This window comes from Taudactylus pleione, unplaced genomic scaffold (genome assembly GCF_031769625.1).
Source record: "Taudactylus pleione unplaced genomic scaffold, aTauple2 ptg000342l, whole genome shotgun sequence".
In the NCBI taxonomy this organism is placed as follows: Eukaryota; Metazoa; Chordata; class Amphibia; order Anura; family Myobatrachidae; genus Taudactylus; species Taudactylus pleione.
Window position 1 is genome coordinate 8,618,981 of NW_028284743.1, and position 12,871 is coordinate 8,631,851.

General features: G+C 42.8%; 1 protein-coding gene across 3 annotated transcripts in view; it reads right to left on the minus strand.

Annotated features, from left to right (window-relative positions):
- The window catches only part of PPP2R2B (protein phosphatase 2 regulatory subunit Bbeta), a 317,170-nt gene that overhangs the window by 25,962 nt on the left and 278,337 nt on the right, over positions 1-12,871 (minus strand). The gene's annotated exons all lie outside the window — the stretch shown is intronic.

Consider the following 12,871-nt stretch of genomic DNA (forward strand, 5'->3'; position numbering starts at 1 on the left):
ACGTAGTGTGTAATCAAAGTTTATTATAAATCAACAATTTTAAAACAATATTAATAAAAAAAAGCCTTGTAAAAAAAAAAATAATATTCAGCTTATTAATATGAAGCTGAACTTTTATTTTTACACACGCATATATTTATATATATATATATATATATATATATATATATATCTATCTCTTGATTACCCCCGTTTGTGCACAAACTGTATTAGGTATTGCTTAACTTACTGTTCACTTATCACTGTACTTGCCATCATTTACTGCCTTATTTTTGCCTACCACCTACTATAAAAACTTTATTTACCATTATTTTCTGCTCTAGCTACTGCCTTATGTTATTGCTTATTACCTACTGTAGTAGCTACTGTATCAACTACCTTATTACCTACTGTAGTGTTCCTGCAAGAGTGCAGACAGGGTGCGGGCAGGGAGTCGCTCCCGAAAAGGGCCATGGATGGCTGCGGAGGGGGTGTCTTTTTGACACGCCCTCATTTTGGCACACTTGGGGGCGTACCCAGCACTTACTGAGGTACTGGGCTTCCCCCAAGCTCTCCACACACAGTGAAAAGATCACCCAGCCGAGATCGGTCACCGCAACCTTTTCCATCCACTGGACACTGCCGTCTGCAAGTGGTAAAAGGCACAAGGCAGGCTGTTTTAGTGGAGCACCTCAAAAACAGTAGGGCACATTTTACCCCTTTAAAATCGGGCAGGGCGCAGTGCCCCACTAAAACACCCTAGCAAAACACTATACTTTATCTACTGCCTATTACATAATATATTTACTGCCTTATTTTATTGCCTTTTGCCTACTGTATTACCAACTGTGAACACACACTACTTCCTCCCTGCCTTCCTCCTACTAGTAACCAAGAATCACCCTGCCCTCATATCCCTCCCAGCGCCCCCCTCTTTACTCCCTCCTTCCCAGTTGCCCTCTGGAATTTCAGATCCATTCGCAATAAAATGCCCACCATCCACGACCTCTTCATCTCTAACGCTCTTCAACTTCTTGCTATGTCTGAAAACTGGCTTTATTCTACTGACAGAGAAATGACCGCTGCTCTCTCCTATGGGGACCTCTCCTTCACTCACTTTGCCAGACCTGATGACCACTCAGGTGACATGGTAGGTAGCTGACAATCCCCCCCAATTGTACCTTTTGTGTCACTTTCCCCTTCTTTCTCATCATTTGAGGTCCACTGTATCCTTTCCTTCTCTGACATCCATCTCTGTGTCTCAGTCATCATTTGTCCCCCTGGCCCCACTTCCCAATCCCTTGATAACTTTGCTACATGGATTCCATACTACCTTCCCTCTGACCTCCCCTCCATCATTCTAGGCAACTTTAACGTCCTCACTGACCTAGTGTCCACCAAGTTTCTCACCCTTTCTTCCTCGTTTGGCCTTTCGCAATGGACCTCATTCACTCCTTTTACCTCATTTTCTCCCATCTGTGTGCTTTCGGACTTCTCCAACTCCCACTTCCCACTCTATGACCACCATCTCCTTTCCTTTACTCTTCCCATCTCTTGCACCCATCCTCATGTCCAAATCCACCATCGACATACACAATCTTGATGCTCTTGACCCCACTCTTCTGTCCGCTTCGTCTGACACAACACAATCATAATCTGGCTCAATGACTGGAGTGGCAACATTCGTGCCCCTGATGCTGTTTAAAGGCCACTCATTGCTGGAGCGAGCACAGTGACTGAGATGGTGAGAAGAGTACATCCTCTTCTGTCCCTACCACTCACTCAGCCACACTGGGGGGGCCTTGGGTTAAATTAGAAACTTGTCTCTTCTAAATACAAAATGGTGCGATTATAATGGTAACACCCCAGTTCTCAATGCAACATCTTGAATAGCGAGGTCTAGCAGCGGGCACGGGAATTCTGTCATCAGCGGCTTTTTGCAACATCACTCTGGTGTGACTACGTCCATAAGTGATATTTATGTTATTTCCTTCTTTCACCTACTCCCACTTCCTTCATGGATACCTGCTCACATTCCAGATTGTTATTTTTTGCTGAGCAAAGGTGTCACAGCCTGTTGTAACTAATGGGCATGACCAGATTGAGAATGATTTCTGTGGATCAGGAACATGGCTGATTATGCCCCGATTTTGCAAACAGGAACGTTGGAAAATAAAGCTATGTGCTAGTAGGCCAAGGTGCAGATTCAGTAAGTACACAATGTGCCGATGCACAAATGGTGGGTATTAGACTTCAGACACATTCATACTGTATGTAAACTAGCATACTTTTTCCTCATGGTGACCCCGGAGGTAAGGTCAAAGTCCAAAATGTGGAATGGCATAAAGAAGTGATTTGCATCACCCCCACTTAAATGACATTTTTTTCATCAAAACAATAATTTAAATATTTATGCACTCTCCCCAAACCCTTTGTCCATAGGCCCCCATTGAAATTTCACTTCCCACCCACCATTAAAAATACCCCCCAGCATAAAAAATCTCCAGAAAATATCAACCCCCACCCTCCTAGTGGGTAAAGGTCACCAGGCAGAGCTCTCATCTTCGACCTCAGGGACAATGGATGACAAGTTTAACCCTCCCTACATCATCATGGATGAGTATGTATGTAAATGCTTATTATATAAATATTTCTATCCCCCCCACAATATATATATTTTCATTATAACCCCACCTCTCCTCCTGCAAATAGATGCCTAGCCCCGCCCCCTCACCTCCTTGATTCAGAGCGCAGCGGAGCATGGTGCTGGGGGACAGTTCATCAGTCCCCCCAACTGCAGCTGATCTCTGCACATGTAGAGATCAGCATACTGGTGTTTAACTGTAGGCGCATGGTCTCCAGACTGCCGTTTGCACAACATTCTGGGGCGCAATTCCGGGAGGGATGTCGGCAGTTCCGTGGAGACAGTGGAGGTCCGTTCTGCGCTCCGGTTGCATTACATGCGACCACGCCCAGTTAACTGGGTACTGCAGCACCAGGCAGTGGGGAGGCGGTGGTTATAGTGAAAAGAATCAGAGCAAATTGCATCATCACGCCCCCCAGACAGCCCATCACACAGAGGAATTGGGCAGAATCAAGGAGGCTTGTCTACTCTCCCGGGAGCCAATGAAAACTCCCCGAAATTCAGGAGAGAAAATCCTGGCAAGTACATATGGTCAGGATGTGTGCTTATAAGGAAACAACACATCATCCACTATTATATATGGATATTCGAGGCACAGAGGCGGCCCATGATCACATGCATCCTTTTTCTGCAGGGCACAAAATTCTTAGGTCATTTAGAAAATCCTTTTTCAATATACAGAAGGGAAAAGACCCGGTTCAGAAATATTATCTGTTCCTCTCTGTCAGTGCAGACCTTTCACTGAGCATCAATCCCATCAGCTGAGAAATGACTTTCCCCTCTACATCTCCAGCTGACTAATGAAGTGCTTATTTACATTCCCAGGTCACAGTAGGCATTTGAACGATAGGTAGAGTTTGGGCTAAAAACTGTAAGTACATAGTTGAAGGTATATAATTTATGTTGATTTCCTAACAACCATTGAAAGGGATTTCATGCCCCCATTTCCTAGGAACAGAGTTGCTGTTTTAACCATGGCAACTGGCAGCTCGAAGGGAATTTTAATTTCAATGAAGCAGTCAGGTTTCAGGCTCCAGTTTTGGAACGTGTGGCTTATTCATACGAAATGAGAAAAAATAAATAGCTATTGTGAATAATGTATGTGCTACAGCCACTGCCACAGAACAAACTGGAATATCAAATATTATTTTAGAACATAAATGTATCATTGTAGTCACTTTCATAATTTTTACAGCTAAACCCACATACAGTTCTTCCAGCAGGTTATCATAAATCACTTTTTGCAGCATAAAATAAATTGTGGAAACATCCTTATTACAGTAAACTCTTTCCTTGTCCATAAAATCCAAAACAAATTAAGCAATTTGCATGATTAACAATCATCTAAAGGCCCCCATACATCAGAGATTGATTGCAGCAATCGTGCAATTTGCAATCGATTGTGTATAAAAATCTTTCCCTTTTTCAATCGATTGTGTATAAAAATCTTTCCCTTTTTCAATCGATTCTAAATTGCACGATTGCTGCACTCAATTGCTGATGTATGGGGGCCTTAAGTCAGTGCAGATACTTATAACAACTGAAAGCAATCATGCATTGCTCACTTTATGTGGTATTGAAGCTCGATTTTTGGGATATGGCTAAAGGCCCCCATACATCAGCAATTGATTGCAGCAATTCTGCAATTTGCAATCGATTGTGTATAAAAATTCTTCCCTTTTTCAATCGATTGCAGAATTGCCACAATCGATTTAAAAAGGGAAAGATTTGTATACACAATCGGTTGCAAATTGCAGAATTGCTGATGTATGGGGGCCTTGAGAATAATTACATGGTGGAAATATACAACTTAAACTCCCTCTGTGAACTAAATAAAGAAATTCATGTATTTGTTATACATGAATGTCAGAAACTGTGTTTACTATAATATATAAAATATTTTTAAATTATTCAATTCTTGCTGCCATATATCTGTGAAAGTCTGTTTCACATCCCTAGTCAATGACTTTCAATCAATGAAACACCATTAGCTGCAATGCATTTGCTATGAATATGAAGCCCCATAAAGCTGTGCCAATCAATGTTCTTGTCCCCTCCACGCAGGAAGTGCAGAGCGGTGTGCAGCAAAGAAAGAGGAGGAGGTGACTGTTATAGTGAGTGGAAGGAAGGTGAGGGCAGGGGTTTCCCTTGAGAGCCCTTTTGCAATATGGATATTGGGTCCACCAAATTTCTAGCAACACCCCTAAGAAAGCTGTACATACTAGAGTCTACCAGCTGAAGATATGCTTATCCTGCCTAGAATTACAACTATAGGTTTGGCTGTTAGCCTTCTAGTTTTCATTTCCTTAGTGTTATGGACACCCTCTGGTGGTGACATACTGAGTTATACAGTATATAGATGGATGTAGACTGCCTAAGTGAAATATACACTTAAATGTAACTTGCACTATCCTCATGCAGGGCACGTACTGTACAATTATCGGCCAATATGGACCGGGATGAACATTTTACGGTGCATTCCATCGACCGAGCAGTAATTATCAATCTGTCGGACATGTTGAAATCATCCAGCTTGTACAAAAGATCCATGCGTGACATATCTCACAGTGTATGGCCACGGTATCTAATGGTATCAGGCTATCAGACAGACATTTTATCTTACAGTGTATGCCCACTATAAGGAACAGCCAAGAATATACATTTCATGTAAGGCAGCCTGACAATTTAGATCTATGAAGCATAATAATTTTCTTATTACAAAAGTTGTTTGCATGGTAAAAATACAGTTAAGTGTGCTAGTACATCCCTTTATAATGGCTAAAGTAGTGGATATTCTTAAAACTTGGCCTGTCGTGTGTCTTGAGGACCGTAGTTGGAAACACTGGGCTGGAGGTACATAAGACCCTTATCAACATACAATAGTTTAACACTATAAGCAGTTTTTTGGGGGGTGGGAGTTATCACATACACAATATTACACTAGTTAGATACATATTCTATCTATGCTCACAAAACATCGAAATCAAAAGTTTGAAAAAAAAAAACCTGCAATATCAGATTGGTCATAAATCCTAAAAAAAAACAAACACAAATAAGCATGGCATGGGGACAAATGTAAAGTGTTGTCATATTCCCTATTTTCTGTATGTGGATATGGGAGTTTTACCTAGAAGCATATTTCAGATTAGGACTGTCCAATCAAAGGTGTTTTTCTTGCATTACTCTCTTACTTTGTAAAATGAATCTTATGGATCCCTCATCAAATATATGGGGTAACTGGAGATAATAAGCTATGCTGTGTTGTTGCTGTGTACTAATAGCACAATGCAGTAAATTCACAGAAATCTCCAGCAGAAGTCTAATTAGCATTTGCAAATCGCAGTCCCCATTATTATCAATGCGGACTACGGTATGACCCTTATGTTTCTGAGTTTGGAGCCGTTATTTTACACCATCTTCAGATGCATGAGCAGTGTCAGCTTCCCCCGGAGAAGTCTATCACAAACGGTAAAGACTTCTACAAAATGCTGTGGATATAACTCGCAGGGACAGCGGTTACTGCAACCACTGTCCCTGCGATTTCCCCTTAGTACACAGAGGGGATGCTGTCATTAAAAAAGAAAATATCCACCGCGATATGGATACCAACTATCACAGCAATTCCGCAATTATTAATACATAGGCCCCTAGATGAGATATAGAGTTATTTTTGCAGCTATGTATGAACTGACCAGCATGAGAGCTGTTGACACGAATTCAGAGATACACTAATACCCCTTTTACACCAAAATCCCGGGTAATCCCTGCTTTTCTCTATAGAAGTCATTAAAAATGGTCTGTTTTAAGGTCTAACAAAGATGGTCACAAAAGGCAACAAAAGAGAGGGGTGGGGACTGCTTACAGCATTGCTACAGGTTGCTGTTCTGGCTGTGGCAGGCTGTGTATCAGCCTGCGTTTGTGGCTGCTGGTCAGGATGTGGTGCAGGCTGCAGTTCTGGCTGTGGCAGGCTGTGTGCCTGCCTGCTTTTGTGGCTGCTGTGGTGCAGGAGGTTAGGCAGGCAAGCGATGGCTTCATGTGCGTCTCTCTGCAGGGCACTGACAAATTACATCATCTGCCAGTGCCCCAGAAGCTCCAATCAGCATCTTTCAGAGCTAGCCGGGTCAAATAAGCAGGGTAGCACCCGTTCACACTGCCGCATGACACGGGAACAACCCGTGTTTAACCCTGCTCTCAACGCGAGTAAGATTCCCGGGTAAATCAACCCGGGAAATTTTTCTGGGAGACATTCACACAGAGCGTCGACCCGGCAATAACCCGGGTTATTTGGTTGGTGTAAAAGGGGTATAACATAGCTGATTACTGAAAGTAATGTTAATCAGTCAGGTCTGCTTATGGCTGGTTATAAGAACTATAAGGAAGGTAATAGCACACTGTGCTAGCCATTTGCTCTTGCACATAAAAGAAACAGACCAGTGGAGCAAATGTACCAGTCATGTTGCTATAGCAGGACCTAATTCTTTGGGCCCCATAAGTAAAAGTTTGTATGAAAGAGTCCTGGAAAAATACATTTTGTGATAATTTCACTATTTGGTAATAACCCTTACCTCAAAGAAAGTATTACTCCTTGGTCCTTCACCACAAAAATTTACATTTTGCACTGCAATAAGTGTGTCAGGTACTATGAGACCAAATCACATGGCAAGGGCAATTATCGTTAAGCGCTTATTTTAGAGCTTATTAAATGGGCTTCTTAGCCCAGAATATATCATTTACTCTACGCCAAATAAAAAAACAATTATAATTAACTCACAGAGGGCTGACAGCTGCTATTCTACAGCTACTGCAGAGCCAATGTGAGGCTCCACAGAACAAGCTCATTGTTCGCACTCTGCTTTCACAAATACAAAAGATGCCAAGTCTGCCACTTATTATCAAAAAGCGGGCAGGTATGAGACATTACAGAGCAATTACATAGGGGTAACCAAGTTTAACTCACCAGATCAAGAACATTAAGAAGCTGTCATATAAAATAAGCCGCTAACAAATTCAATTAGCCCTTATTTACCAGATGAAATCCAGTGATATTTGATTCTCTTTAAAAGCTACATTTAATTGGAATGCATAAAGCATATTTCAGAGCAAGTATGCAGTTAGTGATCCCATCAGTATGCCATTTCGTCCTTTCTTTTCAACTGCTCATTATCTCTGTAACAAGCTGTTTTATGTGGATTGTATGCACAAATGTAATACTGTGCAATGAAAAAGACAATAAAGATTTATTCATGATACAATGTTAAATAGTTATTTATGACACCGTTTCTCACACCCCATTATTGTAGGGCTGATTCAGAACTGTACACTAGTCAGCCACATAAATGCAGATCCTCCCCCATACAGTATATAGATCTGCATGTATCTATGTGACCACTCCTCCCCGTATCATCCGCTTATTGGACATAGCCGTCATCACGACCAGCACACATTTGCACCAGCTTTATATTACTATGTAAGAGATCTGTCCGAAATTAGGCGGCTCTCTCGAATATTAAAGCTAAAAGAAAGGGTGGTATGGCGCTGCTGGCACAAGAACTGATCACTATGTAGTATAAAATACTATGTGCGTAAAAACTTCTGCAGCTATAACCGGGAGGCGATTGCCAGTACCTCCGAAACTGGTACATACAGAAACAAAGAAAAAGAGGTTACTAGCACGGAAGTCTATGCTGAAATAATTCTATATACACCCACAATTTGTAGATAAAATACATACACATTTAACTGCACAGTAAAAACATACGAAGGCGATTGAAAAGTAATAAGCCTGCCTCTGTATTTCTGTCCCATAGGTAGACGTGGCAACGCTATGCTGGTTAGTCTTCTTTGTTTGGTCACAGTGAGTGGAAGATCTTCGTACGTTTCGTCATGGCGGATGAGGAAGACGTGTCTGTGAGATTACGTCAGAGATGTGTCATACAATTGTGTGTTAAACTTGGAAAAAGTGGATATGAAACTCATGAAATGTTACACAAGCATACGGTGGAGAAAATTAGCCGTGCTGCAGTATTTCGGTGGTGGAAGCACTTCAAAGAGGGTAATATGAGAGTGACTGGTGAAGCGCATTCTGGGAGACCATCCAACGCGGTTACAGATGTCAACATTGCCAAAGCTGAGGAGATGTTGCAAAATGACAGATGGTTAACTTTACACAAACTTTCAACTTGGCATCTCATTGCAACAGGTTCAGCAAATTGTGACAAAGGAACTTAAAAAGCATCATGTGTGTACCAGGTGGTACAAAAGAGCAGATGCGACGATGAGTCGAATCATCCAAGAACACTGTTCCAATGTCAGAGAAGATACCAGATTTCCGGACATCGATTGTGACGTGACGAATTGTGGATTAGTCATTATGAACCAGAATCCAGTGTATGGAAACATGCGAATTCGCCTCCACCTAAAACATTCAGTGTGATTCCTTCGACATGTAAAGTCATACTTCTGGTGTTCTTTGATGTGCACAGTATGATCCTACAGCACTGGGTTCCCTGTGGAAAGACAATTAATGGTGACTACTATGCAAACGTCCTGAAAACCCATTTGCGTGGAGAAGAAAAGATTTATGGTAGACTTCTCTTTTTCTTGGTGTCCATAGGGATCCACATGTATACCATAGGGATGTCCTAAGCAGTTCCCCTTAGAGTGGGGATGCTCCTGAGCAGAAAGGAGAACCCACCGCCCCCAAAGGAAGCATCCTGAGAGGCAAAAGTATAAAAGGCGTAGAACCGAAGAAAAGTGTGGACAGAAGACCAGGCGGCTGCCATGCACAATTGCTCAGCAGAGGCACAACGATGAAATGCCCACGAAGTTTCCACAGACCGGGCAGAATGTGCTGTCACCGGGTTTGGAACAGGGAGATCAGCCTGCGTGTAAGCCTGAGAGATGGTCATACGTAACCATCGAACCAGAGTTTGTTAGTTAGCTGGCCATCCTCAATTGTGAAAACCATATAACACAAAAAGAGAGTCTGATTTACTAAGAGTCTGTACAATCCACATAGCTATGGAGAGCACGCACCACCATCCATGGAGGCTTCACCTATAGAAAGTTCTGAAGATTGAAAAGCTGGAACCACAATCTCTTCATTCATATGAAAACAGGACACTACCTTAGGAAGTTAAACCCCCGGTGTACGGAAAATAGCTCTATCCTGGTGGAAAATCAAAAAGGAGGAGCGACAAGACAGTGCTGCCAAATCAGAGACACTGTGTGCAGAAGAGCTAGCGAGGAGAAAAAGTGTCTTTGCTGCCAACCATTTCAAGAGTCCAGAGGTTCAAATGGGGGAACTTGCTGCCCCTTGAGAATCCAGAACAGATCCTACGGTGCCTCCGTAACCCAGCCTAGGGAAAAGCAAGTACCCGGGAAACCCTAAAAAATTGGGGTCATATTTTCGGTGGGAACACCATCGACCAAAAGAATGCGAAACTCTGTAATATATGCAGGCAAAGGAAGGTTTTTGTGCCCTAAGCATCATTTGAATCACAAAGCTGGAGACTCAAGAGCCATGTCGCCAAAGACAGACGGGGTAAGTTCGGATGTAGGCAGGGACCCTGCTCTAACAGATCCGGCCATAGAGGAAGAGGAAACGAAATGTCTATGGATAGATGTCGGTGAACCAATGGCGTCTGGGCCAAGCAGGAGCTACTGTTCCGCCTTCCTGCTTAAATTTCCTGAGGACCCTTGGGAAGAGGAAAATCGGAGGAAAGAGATACGCAGCTTGAAGTCCCATCTCACTGCCAGTGCGTCTACGAATGCAGCGGAGGGGTCTCTGGGCCTGGACACGTAACTGGAGACTTTGTGATTGCGACGTGAGGCCATGAGGTCTACTTTCGTAGGCCCCATTTGTTCACCAGGAGTTGAAAAAACCCCGGGTGGAGAGCCCACTCTCCGGCGTGTATGTCCTGGTGATTTAGGTTATCCGCTTCCCAGTTGAGGATTCCCAGGATGAAAATTAAAGAGATAGCTGGAAGATGATGTTCTGCCCAGATCAGAATGTTTGTCACGTCCCTCATGGCTGCGTGACTTTGCGTGCCTCCATGATGATTGAGATAGGCTACTCTGGTCGTGTTGTCGGACTGGATCTGGACCGGCCTGCCCTGGAGCAGGTCCTGTGCCATGATAAGTGCTTTGTATACTGCTCGAAGCCCCAGAATGTATATGGACAGATGACTTTCCTGATTTGTCCATCTTCCCTAAAAGGTGTGATGACCTGACACCGCCCCGCCCCCCCCCATCCACGAAGACTCATCCGTGGTGAGAAGCACCCAATTTGGAATCCAGAATGGGCGACCTTTGTCCAGATGATCCTTTTGTAGCCACCACGAGAGAGAGAGACAAACCTCCAGAGTGAGAAGGATCCTCTGGGACCGTATTAAATGATACTGTCCGTTCCAATGAGAAAGAATCAATTGCTGCAGAGGCCTGGAGTGGAACTGAGCATATTCCACCATGTCAAAGGTGGATACCATTGACCCAAAGACCTGCATCGCTGATAGAATGGATACCCTTTGATTGCAATGATACGGCCACAATCTTGCCCCCTGGCAGAAACACCCTTTGTGCCTGAGAATCCAAAAGTGCCCCAGATGTACCATCCGTTGTGTTTTGGTGAAAGAGGATTTCTTCCAATTGATGATCCAGCCGTACATCTGTAAGGAGGCAATGGTCAGTTGGAGATGGTGTTTTAAAACAGCTGGGGATTGTGTCAATATCAGAAGGTCGTCCAGGTATGGAAGTATTCTGATTCCCTGACGCCTGAGGTAGGCCATCATAACCGCCATTATATTGGTGAGGACCCGAGGGGCTGTTGATAGACCAAAGGGCAGTGACTGAAATTGGTAATGTTGTTGCAGGACAGGACATTAAACCGTAGAAATTTTTGGTGGGATGGCATAATAGGTACATGCAGATACGCATACTGAATGTCCAGGGAAGCCATAAAATCCCCAGGTTCTATTGCCAAAACAATTGATCGAAGAGTCTTTATACGGAACTTGGGTCACGGATAAACTTGTTGAGGGTGCCAGATGTCTCCCTTCCAGTTCAATTTGTCTATTGTCCCGCTATTTTGTCTTCTGCAATCGTGGCCTGAATTTAAAGGGATCATGATAGGCGGTGCAGCGGACGATGTACTGTTAATATATTTCTAATCCCAGGGATACTCTGGAGTTGATCTTGGACAGGCTGGGGGATTTTTGAGCCATTTCTGGTTACACAGTAGATTTGTCCAAATCCGTCGGTCTTTATTTGAACCCACGCATCCGCACACCACATTGGAACCATCATCTACCTGTCACATGGGCCAAGTCTTCTATTGAATATCTGGGAGTTCAGCTTCCAAAGAGACCATCTGAGATATACAGTCTCAAAATATCTAGAGCTATTTCACAAATTTCTAATGAATTGGGGGGAAGGGGTAATCTCGTGCTATTTTATATGGGCCGACCAAGCTTGATTAAAATGGTGACATTTCCTAGGCTATTATATTTAATCCAATCACTCCCAATACTTTTGTCTCAACGTGACATAGAATATTTGAATTCTTTATTTCGTATATTTATCTGAGGAGCAAAGAGACCAAGGATTAGCGTTATCAAGCTACAACAAACCAAACATAATGGGGGGATTAACTTTCCAAATGTATTGCATTATAATCAAGAAGCAATATTACGGTACCTAAAGGATTGGCTACATGGACAAGATATGTATGCGAATACTTCGCTTGAACAACATTTTTTTATCTGACTGTAGTTTAATAGGATTTTTACACCAACAAGATGCTGAAGTTTCGCTGCAACTTCAAGATATTCATTACTTTGATCCACACGGAAAATCTGGCACATTCTGAGACAAAATTGAATATAAACTCGTACAAATCAATATTTTCTTCTTTTTTGTGGAACCACCATGGTCTGGCGTCCTTCCCTTTTACAAGATTATATAAAGAGGGTTTGACGACAATTAATGCCTTATTGGACAGGCAGGCCAAAAGACCTCTAACTCACTCTCAAACAATAGAGAAATTCCCTTTGTTCTGCTTTTACCCACTTGCTTATATGCAAGCAAAATATTATATTATTGCAACCACCAAATGGTTTTCTGATGCTGATTGGGATAACCCTCTGGATACGCTACTTCTCTCCCCCCCAGTATCTAAACATGCTTTATCCACCTATTACTCTTTTTTGAGAACACAAATTGATCATGCTCAAATACTTACTGGCATGAATA